Source organism: Orcinus orca, chromosome 3 (genome assembly GCF_937001465.1).
Source record: "Orcinus orca chromosome 3, mOrcOrc1.1, whole genome shotgun sequence".
Classification (NCBI taxonomy): Eukaryota; Metazoa; Chordata; class Mammalia; order Artiodactyla; family Delphinidae; genus Orcinus; species Orcinus orca.
The window spans coordinates 23,041,893-23,062,222 of record NC_064561.1 but is presented as its reverse complement, the minus strand read 5'-3'; the positions used below and the strand labels follow the sequence as shown (position 1 = coordinate 23,062,222).

General features: G+C 39.1%; 1 long non-coding RNA gene and 2 pseudogenes across 1 annotated transcript in view; 1 reads left to right on the top strand and 2 right to left on the bottom strand.

Annotated features, from left to right (window-relative positions):
- The window catches only part of LOC125963859 (uncharacterized), an 83,780-nt gene extending 66,565 nt beyond the window's left edge, over window positions 1-17,215 (top strand). The window contains exon 3 of the long non-coding RNA XR_007476280.1: window positions 16,417-17,215. This is a non-coding gene — a long non-coding RNA (uncharacterized LOC125963859). The remainder of the gene's footprint in view (window positions 1-16,416) is intronic.
- The window catches only part of LOC125963833 (UDP-N-acetylglucosamine--peptide N-acetylglucosaminyltransferase 110 kDa subunit-like), a 179,860-nt pseudogene that overhangs the window by 79,120 nt on the left and 80,410 nt on the right, over window positions 1-20,330 (bottom strand).
- Window positions 2,039-5,353, bottom strand: LOC125963850 (UDP-N-acetylglucosamine--peptide N-acetylglucosaminyltransferase 110 kDa subunit-like; annotated as a pseudogene).

Genomic DNA, 20,330 nt, shown 5'->3' with positions numbered 1-20,330 from the left:
TTGCATGGTTATAATTTATAGGAGGCCCTTATCAACAATAATCTATTATCAGAATCAATAAAATATAATCTCCATGAAGGCCAGGCCAGGTTATTTGTCTCTTTTTCAGCTATTGCAATACAAACCACATTCATGGATATGCTTCTTGATGATCTTTGTAATACTGTAACAGTTGACCATTTCCTCATGCCTCTTCCCCTTAACTTCAACCTGGTTTTTCACTAATGACCTCACATTTCCTTCTCTAACACTTGGTTGTGGGCCTCTTTTCCAACTCCAACTCGCATTTCACTCTGGAACCAAAGGAAGACTCACACCTTCCTGCTTTTTAGTGATACCTCAAGGTCATTACCATATTGTGATCACCCTGAAGAATAGCCAGACAATTGTTATTTCAGAGCCATCTGACAGTTTGTAGCTCTAAAAATTAACTAAGGACCGCATTTGTCAAAAATATCCTAGTTTAAGATTTTGGTAATACAGCAACAGTAATTCCAAAGTCATTATGCTACAGTTGCAGATTAAATAGACTAGAAAAAGGAAGCTTCCCAGATGGTGGTTTACATTATCTACAGACTCTCTCGGCTCAAGGTTAACTTCCCTGGGAGAAAACCCATAAACCCAGAATCATCAAAAATAACCTGCACGTGCAGAGGGGAGACAGCTTTGCTTGTCAAATTTTACATTCTTTCTGATATCTGGGCCCTGGTGATTTATCTCCCATGGAATGGAATAAGGAGGGGAACAAGTAGGGACAGTCCCTTCGAGCAGCGGCCACATGCCTGGCATGTCCTTACCTGCTTTCAAGGCTGACTGCTTCCCACACATATGTTGCCTTTTTTAAGCCTCAAGCCCTCGATCCTTTGCTGAAATACAATAATTTCATTCCTATGGTTTTCAATACCAAAAACTCAACCTCCAGGAGGGCTAAAGTCTAATTTGTACTCCAAACCAAGTAGCAGTGCAGTTCGCTACTACCGAGGCTGAATCCATAAAGACTTCAAGACCACGTCCAGAAGACAAGTTATTATATATGATACCCTAGAAGATCTGAAACACAATTATCATATACATAGCTGGTCCTTCAGAGCTTTTTACCTATAACATGTTTCTTTGATGAAAGTTATTTAATGTACTGGAGATAACTGTGACTTACTGATCAAATATTTGAATACTTATACTTACCTGGGATTTCATTTCTGCTGAAAGAAAAAGGAAGAACAGGACTCACTAAAAAAAAAAAAAACTTTAGAAATGAAAGTAAAAATCTTATCACACACTATGACTTTTGGAAGCAGCATAGAGGGGCAGTCAACGGTAAAACACTGGTGAAATAGGTCAACACTCTAGGCCAAAAATCCATTATTATTATCATCAGTGACAGTACCACAACTGTGCCCTTCAGAATTAATAATCACTCCTAAGGATCTTCATTTGGCACCAGATGATGCGTTTAAGAGAAACGCTCTGGGAGGTTTTGAATCAGACTTGGTTTTTTGTTAGCCAAGTTACAGGAGAATTTTTAAAGTGGGGGGACGGGAAGAAGGAAACGGACCAGGAAAAGAATTTAAGCCATCATCTATAAACCAACAAAGCACTGATAGTTCCAAACATTATGTCAGACACTAAAATGACTGATATAGGCTCAAGTGGTTTATAAAACCTATAAAAAGACTACACCAGCAAAATCCCCATTTATCTGTAGAGTTCAGAAACTAAAACAAGGAATATTTTAGCTTAAAACCTTATCTCAAGAGAATCATATACACGTCACATGAATAAAAATACCTGAAACCAAACATTTTTAAAAGCTCCAATACCCAAAATATAAAGAAAAATATTAATTCAGAAGACTCAATCAATCCATGATAATCACAAAACGGCTGGGCAATCTCTATCTCCCTTCCACACTAACCATCCATCCCATGGAAGACCAAGGGAGATCAGACCTTCCACACTTACCTTCCAAACCTTCCAGACACCTGCCTGCTGCAAAATTCTATGGAGTCTCCTTGTGGAACAGCAGTTTCCCATCTCTTGAGTCTCTCCCTATCGTGATCATGCAGGAAGCAAGTCTGGCTGTGTTATTTCTTATCATTGTCTGTCACCCATCTGCAACATGGTATTGTACAGATAAGGAAAAAGTAGTTCCCTTTCCCCCAGAAGGTTGAGGCTCAGGTACAGGGGTAATTCTCCTGTGCACACAGTCCTTATTTAGGCCGACTCAGTGACTTCAACAGGCTTAATCATGTGATCAGGTCTGTTGCCAGCTGCGTAATGCTCCCACATCTGTAGATAGAGCCGCTCTAGGTCCATTGTGTATTGTTTGGTGTTGAACAGAGGGCTAGATGTTCTCTGCTTCCAGACTTTGCCACGAAGTTTCTTCAGGTATTCTAGATCAGTTCCCAGTTTCACAGCTATGTCTTCATATTCTTGTCTATTTTGAGCAATAAGCTCACGACAGCCTAAACAAGTGAGCTGGGAAGCTGCAACTCGGGAAGCAAGAGTCTCTCCTGGCATAGTCACCATGGGTGTCCCTGACCAAAGGACATCCATCCCTGTGGTGTGTCCATTACAGAGTGGAGTGTCCAAGCAGACATCAGCCAGCTGGCCTCTCCGAACATGTTCCTCTTTAGGAGCAACAGGTGAAAAAATGATACGGTTCTGGGGAAGGCCCATATTTTGTGCGTACTGTTGAATATTAGGTTCTCCTACTGCTGGAAAACGCAACAGCCACAGTACACTATTGGGAACACGCTTCAGAATATTTGCCCACATCTGCAAAGTAGATGGGTCAATTTTATATAACTGATTAAAGTTACAGTACACAATGGCATCTTCCGGTAACCCGTACTGAGAACGTGTGGTTACAATAATGGTACGGGGAACCTCCTCTCCAGTGGCAGCTTTAATGTTGATCTGGCTAGTTGCCAGTCCATTGCTAGGACTCAATCAATTAATTGTTATCTGAATTTGTCCTCTGTTAATCATTTCAATAACTGCTTCTGCAATAGTATTCATAGGAATGACAGGCATATTAAGAGCTGTATTACTGCTGTCTGCACTGTCTCCTCCATCAGGACATTTCATCTTGACAATCTGCACATCTGGGAGACTATCAAGAAATGCTTTGAGGTCGTTGCCATTCAGCACAATCCGATTGTCATAAATGTGCCCATTGGACTGAAAATCGATGACTGCTTTCTTCTTCAGGTGAGGGAACATATTAGCATGATCACCAATAAACAAAGTATGGGGCATATAAGCCAGTTTCTCAGAATACTGCTCAGCAACTTCAGCAGGTGAAGTTTCCTGATCAGTGATGATATAATCCATGAAAAGCATGCCACTGGTCCCAGGGTAGCCCAGCCACATTGCCTGAATAGGAGTTGGCCTGAGAGCAAAGAGTTCATTTTGAGCACCCCTGGTATAACCATTCTTATTTACAAGGATGTGTATACCATCTTGATGGATGCGATCAGCTGCTTTCCCATTGCATGGAATCTGAGAAAGATCAATGAAATGATGGGCTTCTGCCATCACCTTCGCTCGGAAGTTTGTGCCATCATCTGGGCTCAGGGCATAACAGAATACCTCAAATTTATCAGGATTGTGCATGCCTGGAATAGACTGCATAAGATGAGAAGTAGGATGATTCCCAAAGTCAGAACTCACGTATCCTACACGCAGTCGACCATCACTGAGCTTCAAGTCTTTTGGATGTTCGTACGGTGGTTTATGAAGGACACTGATCTCATCCAAGCAGAGGTTCCCATGGCTCTCAGCAATAGCCTTCCTGAAGCCACGAGAAACAGGATAGAGCATACTATGATGAGGCTGCACAGAAGGCAACCTATTCCTCTCCAGCTGGTCAGCCACAATGCTGACCAATTTCTTCATTCGCTCATCATAGTTTGTCCAATCACAGACACTCTGCAGGCAATGAGCCAAATCACAATAAGCGTCAGGAAAATCAGGTTCAAGCTTCAGAGCAGTGCGATAAGAAGCAATTGCTTCTGGAATATTCCCTGAATACTTGTGAATGGAAGCCAGATTGCTGTGGGCATCCGCAAGTGCAGGGTTAATCTGAATGGCACGAGTATAACACTGCAAGGCTCCCTGAACATCCTGCATCTCCTTTAGAATGTCTCCCATGTTACAGTAGGCATCAGCAAAGGTAGGACTGATTCGAACAGCCTCCTTATAATGCATCAGAGCTTCCTGCAGTTTTCCCTGCTGCTGCAATAGACTTGCTAAATTTGAATGGGCAACAGCAAAGTCTGGGAAGACTTCTAATGCTTTACGATACAAGCGAACTGCCTCTTCAAAGTTTCCCTGGTCTCCTTTGATATTGGCTAGGTTACTCACAGAGTATGCATGGGTGGGACACAGCTGCAGAGCTGTATTATAACAATCTTCTGCTTCGGCAACACTGCCCTTCTCTTCCAGAGCGTTGGCTAGGTTGCAATAAGCATCAGGGAAATGTGGTTGTAATTCAATAGCTCGCCTGTGTCTATTGCCAAATCTATCAGGCCTTGCTGGTAGTATACACAAGCCACGTTGGCAGGTACCACTGCATGATTTGGACTCAAGCTTAGGGCACACAGGTAAGCTGCCACAGCTCTGTCAAAAATCCGTGCCTCTTGCAAGACATTTCCTAAATTGATACAAGCATCCAGAAAATTGGGGTCAAGGGTGACAGCTTTTTCAAAGTGATGAATTGCAAGCCAAATCTCCCCTTGTGCATTGAAAACACAGCCAAGATTACTCCAAGCTACTGCAAAGTTCGGTTGCGTCTCCATTGCTTTCAAATAACATGCCTTGGCTCCTTCCAAGCGACCCAGGGCCTTGAGCAGGTTCCCCAGGGCACTGCGAACACAGTACAAATCAGGATTGCACTGAAGAGCAGAGACGTAAGCTTGTACTGCCCCTTCCATGTCGCCTGCTGCTACCAAAGCGGCTGCCAGGTTAATATAACCATCGATGAAATCTGGTTTGAGATGCAATGCATGCCGGTAATGCTCAATTGCTTCCTGCAACTGCCCTCTTTCCTTTACACATTCCCCAAATTCGAATAGGCTTCTGCCAGAAGAGGGTTCTGTTTAATTGCCAGAGTACTAAAGTGGGCAGATCTGTCCAGCCTTCGACACTGGAAGTGTAGAGATGAAAGTAATAAAAGTACTCCAGTATTGTCTGGCTCTTGTCTCCACAGCTGCATGCAGTGCCTCTCAGCTGCCTCAAAATCACCTGATTGATATTCTCGATGTGCCAACTCAGCTAACCCTTGGAAGGAAAGCATACGTTTCGCTGGTTCTGTGCTGTCGGCCACGTTGCCCACGGAAGACGCCATCTGGAGCTTCTGCAGAGAGTGAGAAAAGGGGGTAATTGAGTCCCGCTGCCGCCACTACTGGCAAGAATGTTTCTAGAGGTAGCAAATACGAGGGCAGCAGCCGTACCACTGCTTTGACAGGCTTAAGCGGCGGCAACAGTTACACGCACCAAACCTTAGGAACTCTAGTTGGCCATCTACCTCTCACGCTCTTGAAATCTTAATACTTAACCCTGCCCTCTTCCACCATTTTTCTCCTAATCAGGGAATAAAAATTACCTATACACTTGCCTTAGAAGAAATCAAAAGTCAGTAGTCCAAACACTTTTCAAAATTTTGTTTTCTGCCCAGTTGGAAAGGAAATACATGATTGACTTTAGTTCATCATTCATATAGTCAATGTGGAAAACATTAGGGCCGTGAATTTCAATACGGTAAGATCAGAAAATTTTAAATTGGCCTTCCCAAACCACTAATAAGTAACCGATGTTGTATATAATGCTAAAATCTTAGAGACTGAGTTTGATATTTTAAAAGTTCTGAAAGGATTAGCTAATTTCTCATATTTCTCATGCCTCAAACCTGAGTATTACTTTTTTAAAAATAAATTTATTTATTTTTATTTATTTATTTTTATTTTGGCTGCGTTGGTCTTCAATGCTACGTGCAGACTTTCTCTAGTTGCGGCGAGCGGGGGCTACTCTTTGTTGCGGTGCCCGGGCTTCTCATCACAGCAGCTTCTATTGTTCTTCCACAACTCTATGGGTTCCTCTTTAGGTCCTATGAAGAACCCTAGAAATTAATTCACGTAATTATAGGTTTTTGCAAAATTGTCAAAAGTGAGATATTTTAACTTCCATCAGGTAAGACCAGCGTCTCTTTCTTTGCCAATTTTCCTTCTATCATATTCTGCTATGTTGGATCATATTGGAATGGCCACAGGCTTTTTTGAAATCTGGCTAAGGAGATATTCTTTTGTTCTGTGCTTCGCGGACCTCTCACTGTTGTGGCCTCCCCCGTTGTGGAGCACAGGCTCTGGACGCACAGGCTCAGCGGCCATGGCTCACGGGCCTAGCCGATCCACGGCATGTGGGATCTTCCCGGACCGGGGCACGAACCCGTGTCCCCTGCGTCGGCTGGTGGACTCTCAACCACTGCGCCACCAGGGAAGCCCTAAGGAGATGTTTTAAGTGAGGCTATTATGTGACTTTCAGACACCACCATATGTAATAGACTATATACTATCCCATTACAGGAATAACTTCCAGTACTCATACTGACTACTCTACTGACTTAACTAGCACAAGACACAGAAGCATAAGGACAAAAACCACCTTACAATATAGCCATGTCTTGCACTTCACAGCTCTCAAAGCATGTGCGTTTGAAGAAGAAAAAAAGAACTGAAAAGTACAAAACCAGAAGCTATTCTGTGGAAAATTATTTCAATCATCAGGCATGTGAAAGATAAGTCAAAGATTCAGTTTTCATCAATGCTTAGTCAAAACGGAAATTTTCTTCTGTCAAGAATATACTCCAGAGGCTTCCCTGATGGCGCCGTGGTTAAGAAGCCACCTGCCAATGCAGGGGACAAGGGTTCGAGCCCTGGTCTGGGGAGATCCCACATGCCACGGAGCAACTAAGCCGGTGTGCCACAACTACGGAACCTGCGCTCTAGAGCCCGTGAGCCACGACTACTGAGCCTGCGAGCCACAACTACTGAAGCCTCCGAGCCTAGCGCCCATGCTCTGCAACAAGAGAAGCCACCGCAATGAGAAGCCTGTGCACCGCAACGAAGAGTAACCCCCACTCCGTGCAAGTAGAGAAAGCCTGCCTGCGCACAGCAACGAAGACCCAACACAGCCAAAAATAAATAAATAAATAAATAAATAAATAAATAAATAAATAAATAAATAAATAAATATACTCCATGAACAATGTGTGTAATGGAATGGTGTGAATGAGTATTTTATCAGAATCCCTGTAATGCACAAACCTATAGCAGTACTGAAATCAGTAATGCATTTTTAATAGTAAATATTTATGAGGAAGTAATCCTTAGAGGTTTTCTCAAAAGTTAATAATGAAAATTGATGTGACATTATCAGTAATAAATTGTGAAGCTGAAATAAACTTTTCTAAACTATTAATAACTAGAAGCAAATTCTAATCAACCATGTTACAAGAAATCTATGTCTAAAAACTACAAAGTTTATTTCTTAAAATTTGATTTCGAAAATACATAAACTGTCGTATGAGGAGGCAGTTAAAGAATATATAGCTAAAAGAGTGGGGGAAAAGTTTTATAGAGACACATCTGGCAGTAGTTCATTTTTAAATGTCATTTTTCTAGATTTTGTGACACCTATAGTATTGATATTTGAAAGCATTTAAAAAATTGTAATTTGAAGATTTGCTACTTCCAGGTAGAATAAAATATTTTGAAGCAAAACAACGTTTCCACTGAGAAAAACAACAAAAAGCCAAATAAAATAGCCAGCATTCAATCAAAAAGTTCTAGACAAACCAAGAGATAGAATCATATGGCTAAAATTCTAAGAAAAGAACAGATAATACAAAAATATTTATATAACATATTGTGTATCTTTATCAGGAAAAGTCTTTATCAAGAAAAGACTTTAAAATCATCAGAATATTTTATTTATTTGTATATTATATTTATATATAGATATTTATATAAAGAACTTAAAGATAAAGCCCTAGTTAAGGCAGTGACAAGAGCAGTAGCAGTGGGAGTGAAAAGAAATGGTTATATTCAAGCATATTTTGTCAGGAAAAGTCCAAGATCAAATGTCTGACTGCACACATGGGATGGATAGACGGAGTTGGAAAAATCAAAGTTAACTATAGAGGTTCTAGTGAAGATGGGGTTGCCGTCACCCAACCCAAGGGGCTGCGATCATCCCCAAGGTCTAGGAGACTCAAAGGGAAGGTCATGGTCAGAGGCAAAGTTAATTGGTGGGAAAATAAGACTCCCAGTCTCTCCATCTCCTTATACCAGTTTTTTTTTTAACATCTTTATTGGAGTATAATTGCTTTACAATGGTGTGTTAGTTTCTGCTTTATAACAAAGTAAGTCAGTTATACATATGTCCCCATATCTCCTCCCTCTTGCATCTCCCTCCCTCCCACCCTCCCTATCCCACCCCTCTAGGTGGTCACAAAGCACCGAGCGCATCTCCTTGTGCTATGCAGCTGCTTCCCACTAGCTATCTATTCCTTATACCAGTTTTGTTTTTCTGCTCATATACGTAGCAGCATTTCATTCAAGGGGAAAGTCATTGATCTGACTGGTCAAATTAAACAACATAGTTCAAGGCACATTTACAGTGGTTAGTTCCTCCACAATTTAGAAAGTCACATTCACAAGTTCCCTCTTCCTACGCTGCGGAACACATTGGCCATTCCTCCAAAGTTTCCACTCCACAGAGTGGACCAGAGATGATGTTAGCCCAGAACTGAGAGCTTGGCATGAGATGGTGTCAGCCCCACGTAGAGCTCTGGCATAAGTTATAACCCAACCCAGCTCTACAGAGAGCTCTGCATGGAATCCTGGGAGTAAACTCAGCCATAATAATGGGATTCTGTTTTTCATTTGCTTTTCTTCCTTGCTTAACTTTCCCTGGCCACTCTGACAAACAAACTTTCAGGCATTCCTGGGCCACTCACTAACTTTATTCCATTTAATCTCATCCAGATTCCCAAGAAAATTACTAACTATAAGGAGGGAAATTTGGAACATGGTGATTTTTAGATGCCTGAAATGTACAAGTCATTGAATCCAGTTAACTAGCAAATTATCTGGATCTCAAATATGCCAGTAGAATAGCAGACTAAGCTCAATTTAATGTACTCTTACTGGAGACACATGTAAATTCTGGGTCAATTTTGAAAAAGTTAAAAGCACATAGCTGAGATTAAAAGAAAGAAAGGAACACCTGCATGTTTCAGAAAGTAACAGAGAAATTAAATCCAGAGAAAGAAGAGCGGACTGATGTCTGTGGGTTCCGTTCCTTAGTATAGGCCTTATGTAAATAGGGGCTGGAGCTAGAAATCTAACATTACCTTGAGGCCAGGAATTTAGACTCAGGATGGAACAATATTGAGAAGTTGGTACAGATATCCCACAGAAATTTCATGAGGAACTGCTTAGTCCATTAAGAGGGCCAAGGGCGGTGGTGAGGAAGATTGATATCTCTTGAAAACCTTCAGGTACAGAAGACATCAACACCTCTGAAAAGTAGGCCTGTCCTTCCCAGCGTTGTGATGGCCAGGTTGTCACTAACCTGTAAGGCCCTGTATGAATCAGAAACTGCAAGGAGAGTAATTCAAAGAAAAACAGATGCAGGATGGGTGTGGCAATAAATCCTAGGACCCTATCAGAAACAAAATTAAAACCACTCTAAAGGGAAATTTTAACAAACCAGAGCAGATAGTATCCTAACCAGAATAGAATAATAATTCTGAGGAAGTTACTTTAGTTATTTAAGTAATAGTCAATGCATTTCCATGGCCAGGCCCTTTTGAAGAATTCTAAAACATATACAAACAATTCATTTACATCTTATATATCCCACCATCCAGAGCCAAATTCACTTAAGTACTGTACTGGTGGAAAGTCGGCAGCACTATGGAGACAATAAAAAGGTGTTTACCATCAAAAAACATCAAGGTAAGAAAGATAATGTCTAATTTTTAATTATCCTGTGGTTTATTGAAATCTTTTGGAAACCCAAAATAGAGAAAACCTAGGAGGTAATGAAGACTTAAATCTTTAGAGATTTATCAACTCATCTATAAAAGCTTTATTAATCTCTTCTTTTAATACCATTCCGGAGAGGTATAAATGTGTCCAGTGATAGGGTTGAAGAAGCCTGAGAGAATTTCAATTGTTTACTATTCTTGGTCAGCTATTAAGACCTTTCAGGAGCATCTTGATTTTCATGGCATCATCCAACAAAAAGCAGGATATTTTACAGAAAGTCCTGGTCCACTTTTTGGCTTGCTTTTGTGTTTATGTTTTTGGTTTTCTCACATTGGGCGGTACATTAGGCTACCTATTGCATACTCCCTCATTCATGCATGCATTCATTCAAACAATATTTACTGAGTTGAGATATTTAATTAACACCCAATAAATGATGTTTAGATGAATGAATGCGCTTTTTATCAAAGTAAGTGTAAGTACTGAGAAAAATTACAGAATGTATGATCCCAGCCCCACAAAAGTGTATAATTGTGTTGAGGATATAACATATGCTGGTGAAATAACTAATATATCATATTGGACAGTCTCTAAGTTCAAAAATGAGTTTTTATAAATAATCAGAGCCTAAGGAGGACAAAGAAGGGACAGTTCATTATGGGTTGAATCTATCAATAAATGTACATTTCAGATGAGATTTGAGATTGACCTTAAAGAAAGAAGAGGACTTAGATATATGAACAGAGAACAAAAAAGGCATGGTGATAGCATGTGCATAGATAGTGGGGCCCATATTTATGTTCTTCATTAAAGACAGTCAGAGATAACCCAAATATAACTGTTTCCATGGGTCCATTCTCAGTATCCAAACAAAACGGCAAATCCTATCTTAGTAAAACTAATGAAAAACACAGTCTTTAACAAAGACATTGTGAAGGAAAGGGGGAGAGGAAGGCTTGCATCCCACACCACACAACAAAACTTATTTAAATATTTGTTTCATTTTCTCCCTCTGAAAATTTCCTCTCCCTCTCTCTGTACGTCTCTCTTCTCCCACATCTGGCCACACTCTACCAGCCACCTTTCCAGATCTTTCCAGAACTCTCCATCCTAGTTTCACTATGCCACAAGTTAAACATCTCACAGGTCTCCAGGACGCATCCTCATCACTTATTCCACAAAGACAAACAAAGGACACTTCTCAGGATCACGTTTCTTGGAAGGAAGAAGTCACGAGGAGTGATTATAAATAATATAAGGTGGAGAGCAGTGACTTAAAATACCATTTTTCCTCTTAGAATGTGAATACAGGGAACTTTGGGAAACTAGAAAATCTAGAAAGGATTCCTTGATAATTATTTATTTTCAATGAATAAAATAAAATGTAATCATACGGCTAAACTCTGACAGATTAACTTTTTCAAAAGTTGCTTTCACACACCTTCACTATTGGGATGTTTGATAAACACATCTTTCTTCTTTCTTTGCAGATACTGGCACCAAACTTTCAAACAATAAGAAACTTCCCATAAGTCCCTTGCCAGGCAAGATTAAGGTATAACAATCCAAACAGATTTTTGAAGAAGATAACTGGTTGAAAGCACAGGAAAAGAGCTGGGTTGCTCTTTTTCAACGGTTACATAATGAGTAATGTGGGAACTGGTTTACAAAGTCTCTCTCCATGAGGGGCTAAAGTTAAGATTAGAACTTCTGAGGCCAGAAGAGCAAAATAACTACAACAACACACATATTTTCAAGAGCCGCCCTTTGGATGTGAGGGATTGATTTTTCCCACTCTTTTTTCAGCAGCCCACCTGGTGTCTTTAGTAAATGACATAAGAGAATACCGTGTGGCCAAGAAGGCTTAGATTTCCTTCGCCCCAAGTCAGATATTCTCAAGTGACTGTCCACTCAAATTAAAAAGAGAGATTTACAAGAGGAAACTGGATACAACTGAGTGTACTTTTATTTCAGCCCTTTACCTGAATGTTTTGTTTTGTTTTCAGTTCTCCACTGAAGTTGCCTACATTAATATATTTTTAAGAACATTTCCTTAAGTTGAAGTATTCATTCAGTATATTCATTTACTATAATTGAGAAAAGCCAAATGACTTAGGCAAATTCATTTCTATATTGCCACAGCAGTGTATTGTGAACTAAATGACACCTGGCAGTTGTTTACTCAGATACTAACTCAGTTAGAAGGCAGAACAAGGATACCTACCCATTCAGGGAAGGAAAGGACACTTAGCCTCTGTAGCTGTCTTAGGTCTCTTATCATCACAGTAACAAATTGAAGACTAAAAACCATATGATCATCTCAATAGATGCAGAAAAAGCTTCTGAAAAAATTCAATATCCATTCATGGTAAAAACTCTCCAGAAAGTGGGCATACAGGGAACATACCTCAACATAATAAAGGCCATATATGATAAGCCCATAGCTAACATACTCAATGGTGAAAAGCTGAAAGCATTTCCCGTAAGATCAGGAACAAGACAAGGATGCTCACTCTCACCACCTTTATTGAACAGAGTTTTGGAAGTCCTAGCCACAGCAATCAGACAAGAAAAAATAAATAAATAAAAGGACTCCAAAATGGAAAGGAAAAAGTAAAACTGTCACTGTTTGCAGATGGCATGATACATAGAAAATCTGAAAGACATCATCAAAAAACTATTCGAGCTCAAACATGAACTTGGTAAATTTTCAGGATACAATAGATTTCTATATATAAATTTTGTATTTCTATACACTCACAGTGAACTATCAGAAAGAGAAATTAAGGAAACAATCCCATTTACAATCACATAAAAAAGAATAAAATACATAAGAATAAACCTGCCTAAGGAGGTAAAAGACCTGTACCCAGGAAACTATATGACACTCATAAAAGAAATGAAAGATGACACAAACAGCTGGAAAGATATACCATGGTCACAGATTGGAAGAATTAATATTGTTAAAATGACCATCATACCCAAGGACATCTACGGATTCAATGCAGTCTGTATCAAAATATCAAGGGCATTTTCCATAGACCTAGAACAAATAATTTTAAAGTTTGTATGGAAACACAAAAGATCCTGAATAGCTAAAACAGTCTTGAGAAAGAAGAACACAACTGGAGGAATCATGCTCCCTGGCTTCAGACTGTGCTACAAACCTACAGTAATCAAAACAGTATGGTACCGGCACAAAAACATCCATCACTGCAACAGAATAGAGAGCCCAGAAAGAAACCCATGCACTTATGTCAATGAATCTATGACAAAGGAGGCAAGAATATGCAATGGAGAAAAGTCTGGGCTTCCTTAGGGATGGTTTCATCAATTAATTTGTTTTCTTAAATGGACCATACTTTTCCATGTCTTTGTATACCTTGTGAGTTTTTTGGTTGAACATTTGGCTTTCAAATATTATAATGTGGTGTCTATGGAAATCAGATTCTCCCACTTTCCCAGGGTTTTCTGGGCTTTGGATTGTTGAAGGCTGTAGTAGTCTGTTTGTTTGGGGACCTTTCCAAACTAGTTTTGCAATGAGTGTACTCCTTATCGTATGTAGGCACTGAAGTCTCTGTTCCTTTAGTTCATGTTTAGCTAATGTTTTGACAGAGATGTCCTTGAATTCCTGCACCTAAGACAAACAAAAACAAATATACACAAGCACATCCACATGCACACTCAAAACCACACACCTCTCCCCATTGTGCAGATTGCTGGATCACTCCTTCAACATTTAGCTGACCTGCACTGAGTTCAGGGCTCAGCCCATGGTAAAAGCTTAGAGACTCCTCTGGTGTTTTCAGAACATGCATCTTATCTTGAGTATGCTTGTGGCTTTCTTAATTTCTCTGGACACATGTGTACTTTTTGTATGTTCTAAGTTCCCAAAGAATCTCCCCCAACTTTTGCTCCTGCATCTTATGTGGTCTATTGTATTTCAATGCATAGTCTTCTGCCCCAGCCATCTGTGCTTTGTTAGTTCACCTTGCACTTTTTTTGAGCAATGACTGCTGCTTTTCCAGACTGTGTTCCAGGTTAGCTAAGACAGAGATAAGCATCTTGTGTCAGTCCTTCAGGTAGCTCCCAGACAGGTTAGAACAGATACACATAATAATCCGAGAGTATGGTCTCTTCTGCTCCCTCCTGAAGCAGGATTGAGGGTCCCATACTAGGAATGGTCTGCTGCTACTTTAAGACTATCACTGCATTAAGACCCCACCACTTTAAGACCATCACTACACTAAGAGTAGATGGGGCAAGGGCAAGTAAAAATGCCACAAAGCTTTCCTGCCATTTTCAAATTGCCTCTTCCCTGGTTCAGTATGTGTTTGGTTGCTGTAAATCTTTGCCTGATTTCAGGACTAAGAGAAACTCAAGGAACGCCACAACAAGAAACAGTATGATCAAACTCTCAGATGCCAAAAGACAGAGAAAGAATCTTTACTCCCAAAGGAGAAAGAAAAAACAAATTTGTTACAAAGCAGGGATCCTCAAAAAGATTCATAGCTAATTTCCTATCTGAAACCACGGAAGCAAGAGGCCAGACATATTTAAAGTGCTGAAAGAAAAAAACTGTCCACCAAGAATTCTATATTTGGCCAAACTGGTTTCAAAACTTAGGGAGAAATTAACACATTCCCAGATGAACAAAGGCTGAGGGCGTTTGTTTTACAACTTCCTAACACTGCCCTATGACAAATGCTAAATTGAACCTTCAGCTTGAAATGAGAGGACACTAGACAGCAACTCGAAGGTGTATAAAGAAATAGAAATCTCCATGGGCAGATACTAAAGCCAGTATTGTGCTACTGGCTTGTAACGCTAGTTTTCATTTCTTACATGATTGAAAAAACAAATGCATAAAATAATCATAAATCCATGTTATTGGGCTCACAAATTATAAAGGTGTAATTTGTGACAACAATAATGTAAGGAGGAGGAATGGAACTGTAGAGGAACAGAGTTTCTGTGTGCTATTGAAGTTGGTTCCAATTCAAATGATATTGGTTGAACTTTAGAAGGGTAAATGTAATCTTCTTGATAACCACAAAGAAAATATCAATAGACTATATGCAAAAAGAAATGAAAAAGGAATCAAGAGTTCACTACAACAAAATCGGCTAAGCACAGAAGAAGTCAGTAATGGAGTAAATGAGGGGCAAAAAATGCATAAGACATACAGAAAACAGCCAGGAAACAGACAGAATTAAGTTCTTCCTCATCAGTAATTTTTGAAAAAGTGGATTAAGCTCTCCAATAAAAAGATAAATATTGGCAGAATGGACCTTAAAAACATCCATAATCCAAGTATATGCTGTCCGCAAAAAACTCACTTGATTTCAAGAGACACAAGTTGGTTGAAAGTTAAAGCACAGAATAAAATATCCCATGCAAATAGTAACAAAAAGAAATAAAGAGAGAGAAAGAAAAAGGAAGGAAGGAAGGAAGGAAGGAAGGAAGGAAGGAAGGAAGGAAGATAGATCTGGGATGGCTATGTTAATATCACACAAAATAAACTTTAAATCAAAAACCATCACAAGAGGAAAAGGAGGCCACTATATGTTGATAACAAGTTCAATCTATCAAGAAGATATAACAACTATAAACATATATGTACCAAACATCCCCCAAATATGTGAAGCAGACATTGACAGAATTGAAGGAAGAAATAGATAGTTCTAAAATAATAGTTGGAGATCAATACCTTGCTTTCAGTAATGGATAACACATCTAGACAGAAGATCAGTAGAGAGGTAGGGGGACTGAATAACACATTTAACCAACTAAACCTAACAGCCATATATAGATCACTCCACTCAACAACAGCAGAATACACATTTTTCTCAAGTACACATGGAACATTCTCCAGGAAAGACCATATGTTATGCCACAATACAAGTACCAATACATTGTTAAGAAACTGAAATCATACAAAGTATCTTCTTTAGCCACAGTGAAATGAAGGTAGAAATCAATAACAGAGCCATTGGTAGCCATTTCCCATCATGCCTGCCACACATGATATAAAGCAATGAAGGGAAAAACATACTTGACCATTTAGAAAAGTGGGAAAGAGGACATACCATTGACACAGAGTGTGTGCTGTTTCCCGTTGTCAGGGATAGAAATAAATTAGCATCATTTATTCATTAGTGTGTTAATTTCTTGGTCAATCATTGCGCAGCCAGTGTTTCTGCCTGATGGGAAGTTTTCGTATACTCAGTGTTGAGCGGAGACAACCTTGAAAGGGACATTTAAAAGGATTATACTGTGATGGGCTTAGCTGTACCCTTCCTCCTATGCCAGTATTTAGGCTGGGGTATTTCCATGCAGTGTGTACAATCGTAGGCCCCAGGTCACCAGAATTTAGTTGGATTCGTTTTGTTAATACATTCCCTCAGTACTTTGTCTTTTATTTGACTGGTGCATTTACTTCATTCTTTATTATCACTGCGAAACAACTTTGTTTCCTGTTCAGATGCCAAAAAGTGGATATCAATACCTCCTGAGTTTTACACATCACAGGTCTGTTTTACATATCAGAGACAGAGACAGCAACTATTTCCAATGACTTTGAGACATGCTTTGAAAATGTGATTAACACGTGGAGTGTTGAAATGTGTGTCGAGCTCATTATACTTGCTCTAAAAGGTTTCAAACTGCAAAGATTTAAAAATCTTTATCTTTGAATAGTTTTCCTGTGCTGTCCCTTTGTGTCAGACTGTTAATGTGCAGTCTGGCACCTTCAAATAACATGGCTTTGTAACCAATTATTTACATGTTGTTTTATCCACAGAGAATCTTTTTTTTAATAAATTTATTTATTTTTGGCTGTGTTGGGTCTTTGTTGCTGCACATGGGCTTTCTCTAGTTGGGGCGAGTGGGGGCTACTCTACATTGTGGTGTGCGGGCTCCTCATTGCTGTGGCTTCTCTCGTTGCGGAGCACGGGCTCTAGGCGCTAGGGTTTCAGTAGTTGTGGCACGCGGGCTTCAGTAGTTGTGGCTCAGTGGCCCTAGAGCACAGGCTCAGTAGTTGTGGCGCACGGGCTTAGTTGCTCCGCGGCATGTGGGATCTTCCCAGACCAGGGCCCGAACCCATGTCCCCTACACTGGCAGGAGGATTCCCAACCACTGTGCCACCAGGGAAGTCCCCACACAGAGAATCTTAAGGTCAAAACATACAACTCGATTAACTACACTTCCTCCTGTTCACATTTCCCTCATCTTTTCTTCATCTTCTATGTTTCCTTGGCCCTGTTTATATTAAGTGCTTTTGTCATTATATTTGATTGTCTGTATTCCGGTGAGTTACCACAATGCTTTACGAGACATGGTAGGATATAAATGCATTTAGGTAATATATATGTGTGTGTGTGTGTGTGTGTATATATATATATATATATATATATATATATATATGTAGTTTGCTTGAGTGCAGTGTTTTTTGTTTTCTGTATTGAATTCATTAGCATGGGTCGGTATAAAATTTAGCATAGGTCAATATGTAATTTGTAAACTAATAAGGTCTTAAAAGTGAGGAATTAAGTCTTTTAAATTTAATTATTTATTGTAAAGAGCAGAATAGCATACATCAACAGGTGCCTAAGGAAAATTTGTATTCTAATATGGAACTCTCATGAACACTTTTTTTTTTCTTCTAATGGTATGAAAGGCCATTTGATTATTTCTATTTTTAATGGCTTTAACTTTAGAACAATGAAATATTTGTAAAGTTTAAAAAGTATTTTTCTTTATTTGATGCGGGTGGGATACTGGAGAAATGAAAGGTCAAACACCTATTGAGGAATCCATACTTGTCTATATATTGTGTACTTTTATTTCAATAACTGATTTAAAATTCCTAAAAGGATGCTATAATAAGTTATTATGCCATTTTACAGACTGAATTAAGTGAATTTCAGGGAGGTAGGAAACTTGCCTAATGTTATCCAGCTGCCAAGCGGTAGGAGTGAGAATTAAATCCAGGTATACCTATCGTCAAAGTTTCTGCTCATCTCTTTACATCATCCACTTTTAATAGCCAATGCTTTCCTGCTTACAAATATGACTGAGGTTTCCAGACAGTCAACATTCCTTTGTAATCAGATAGAAAACTTACTGTTGATTCTCTAAAGACATATTCCTTTTCCATTAAGTGACTTTAGTTGTTCAAATAATACTTCCAGACAGTAGTAATCATACAGTTGGAGACTAAGAACAGAACTCAGGGATGTGTCTAGCAGTCAGTAAAGACCAACTGGGCTCACTGATGATATTTACGGTCATTTCCTCTAGACTAATATAATCTTATTAATAAGACCCTAATAATTCACAGTACTGCCCTTGCCTGATTGTTTGTTCTTCTCCCTCTATCACTCTCTCTTTCCCCATATTATTATTATTTTTGGCAATTTTTGGTGAATTAAATTCAGGAGTACTCGTCACAAAAGCAGAGAATCTTAGCTCACACCAAAGGAAGAAAATAGAGAAAAAGTATAAATTATATGAATACACACACATACACACATGTGCCAACTATATGCTGCACTTCTCCAAAATCTATTCAGTATCTGCACATTTACTGTATATTAGCAGTAAGACCAGAAATGAGTGTAACGCTCTGTTTACAAGGCACAGCAAACAGACCCAAATATGGAAATTACTAGCAATGAGAATGGGGAAGAAAGACTACAACAAGGAATGTAGATGATATATTTGTTTCCTAGCTATGATGCCAAATATTGAACTTTCAACTTGAGACAAGGAGGCCATAAAAAGTTGTATTAGTTTCCTAGAGCTGCCATGACAAAGTACCAGAGACTGAGGAGGTTAAACAACAGAAATTTACTCACTCACAGGTCTAGAGGCTAGAAATCTGACATAAGGTGTCAGCAGGATTGATTTCTTCTCAAGTATCTCTTCTTGGTTTGTAGATGCCACGTTTTCCTTTTGTCTTCACATGGTCTTCTCTCTGTGCATGTCTGTGTCCTAATATTTTCTTTTTATAAGGACACCAGTCATATTCGATTAGAGCCCACCCATTTGACCTCATTTGACCTCAATTACCTACTTAAGGGCCTTATCTCCAAATACAGTCATATTACCAGGTATTGGGGGTTAAGACTTCCACATATCAACTAGAGCAGGACACAATTCAGCTGATAATAGAAGATAAGAGTAATTTAAGCAAGTAACTAACTATTGTTTACAGTGAGTTGCTTAAGGATATGAATTTACTCAAGAAAAACAAGAAGAAATTACATAACACTGTACGTTATACAAAGATATTAAATTAATCATCATAACATCCTGTGAGATGGGCATTAAATTAGACTAAGCAAGATGAAGCAACTTATCCAGAATTGTATAGTTGGTACTTTCCAGAATTTAAACCAGGTATTTTCCCACTTCCATTCTACGTTATATATTCCTTTCATTATTTGAAATGAATTTTGAGTCTTCATTTTGCTTAGTTTCTGAAGTTACATGGGGATAGAATGGAGTTGGATATTTTCAGTGACATTCACACATGGGGAAGGAAATTGAGTCCAGAAGCTTCAGCAATGTTTCCATGGAGAACACTAACAACAGAACCAGAAACACCATTATCCTTTTGGTTCAGTGATCTTTCCTGAAGCACTACAAGAATCAATTTTAAGAAGCCCAGTGTTTTCCAAACTTTCACCAATGGGCTCTGTAGGGTCCTCTAACAGTATCTAAGAGACTAACTAGTTTCACATCCCAAGCCACTTAAGACAAGGAGTTCTGATTGTTCTCTGTGAGGAAATCAAGTGACAATCATAGCTGGTGATTTAGGATAGTTTCTTCAGGGCCCAGGCAAAACCTAATACACAGTAATAATCATTGTTAACTGCATCTTTGACAAGGATTAATCAGGTATCAAAGAGGTCTATAAATTGGGAGAAATTATGATCAAAGAGAAACATAGACCACAGATATTTAATTAATGCTCAATTTTTTATGAGTTTAACTTTGGTTAACCTAATTTTCCTTCTTCTAGACAATTTCCAATTCATCTCCACAAACAGACCAGAATAAGCACCTTCCAATACAAGATTTATTGTGTTGCTTTAATTTAAAGCATACAGCGACTTCTACATTCACTCCACCAAGTTTTGCCAGGAGAGAAAAGGAGACGTGATATTTTGTCTTGAATTGGATATGCCACCATACTTGACTTAGCTCATCCTACTGGAAGCACTTTGAGGGCAGATTCTACAGTCTTGTCTTACATCCTCTATGGAATCA